A 1,760-nucleotide genomic window follows, 5' to 3' on the forward strand; every position below is an offset into this window, starting at 1 on the left:
TATATTAAAATTAATTATCAAAATAAATATATATTAATATATAAAATATATATTAAAAATAAATTAAAATTATACGTATATTTATACACAAATACATAAGGGCAATTTACATAAATAAATTGTTACTATCTTTAAAATTACGTAAATACATTGTTTCCAAAATAAAGACGCAAATACATTGTTTCATATATCTATAGAAACCGTTACTGGCAGTAGCGGTTTACATAAACACAGAATTCACTACTGTCAGTCACGAATTACGTTCAAATGTAGCAGCATAAAAATCGCTAGAGCCTGTCGCGGTTTCTATTTGTTTGGGGTTGGTCATAAACCGCTACTGTCAGTAGCGGTTTATGTGAATTGGGACACGTGTGTAAACTGCTGGAGGCAGCAGCGGTTTACGTTGTTGAGAGAGAAAGAAACGAGTATACATTTTTTGCAATCATATGATTTATACAGATAAAAAATGAAGTAATTTTTAAAGAAAAATGTATGCTTTAGTGAATTTTTTACTAAAAATAAATAATTTTATCATTCATGAGTTTTAGAAGGAATGAAGATAAAAAAAAAATAGTCTTAGTTTATATATTATAGTATTCTGTGAGTACACACTCTTTGATTTGCTATTTAGTCACATTTTAATAATAAATACAAATAAAAAATTATTACATGGATATTTATATTTTTTATTTTATTCATCAAATTATGATGCTATCACTATTGTTTATCCAATCAATTAACTATAAAATACAAATAGTTTTTTATTTTTTGGTATAAGACAACAAAGTTGCACAAAAAAAAAATTATTTAGCTAGAACCTCAAATGCAAATCAATACCAAAGAACACAACCCCATGTTACAAACTCTCCGAATCTCCTTTGAATGGTTGATATAAATAAAAGAGAATGAAATGATTTTTTAAGAAAAAAATATATGTTTTAGTGAACTTTTGGCTAAAAATAAATTATTTTATTATTTATAAATTTTAAAAGAGATGAGAATAAAAAAAATAGTCTTAGTTTATATAATTTAATACTTTGAGTACTGTATTTTTTATTTGTAATTTGGTCTCACTTCTAATAATAAATACAAATAAAAACTCAAAGAGTAAGTACTCACAAAGTAGTAAAATAGCAAATCAAAGAGTAAGTACTCACAGAATACTAAAATATATAAACTAAGACTAATTTTTTTTTTAATCTTCATTCCTTCTAAAACTCATGAATGATAAAATAATTTATTTTTAGTAAAAAATTCGCTAAAGCATACATTTTTTCTTTAAAAATTACTTCATTTTTTATCTATATAAATCATATGATTGCAACAAATATATACTCGTTTCTTTCTCTCTCAACGTAAACCGCTACAGCTTCCAGCGATTTACACACGTGTTCCAATTCACATAAACCGCTACTGGCAGTAGCGGTTTATGACCAACCCCAAACAAATACAAACCGCGACAGGCTCTAGCGGTTTCTGTGCTGCTACATTTGAACGTAATTCGTGACTGACAGCAGCGGATTCTGTGTTTATGTGAACCGCTACTGCCAGTAGCGCTTTCTATAAATATATGAAACAATGTATTTGCGTCTTCAATTTGAAAACAATGTATTTGCGTAATTTTAAAAGTGTAACAATTTATTTATGTAGCCAATGAGTAATAGCTCAAATGGCATAGTCTCCCCATACTCAATTAAGAGGTTACGGGTTCGAGTCTCCTATCTTTAGTAAAAACAATTTATTTATGTAAATTGCCCAAT

The sequence above is a fragment of the Arachis duranensis genome, chromosome 3 (assembly GCF_000817695.3).
Source record: "Arachis duranensis cultivar V14167 chromosome 3, aradu.V14167.gnm2.J7QH, whole genome shotgun sequence".
Taxonomy (NCBI): Eukaryota; Viridiplantae; Streptophyta; class Magnoliopsida; order Fabales; family Fabaceae; genus Arachis; species Arachis duranensis.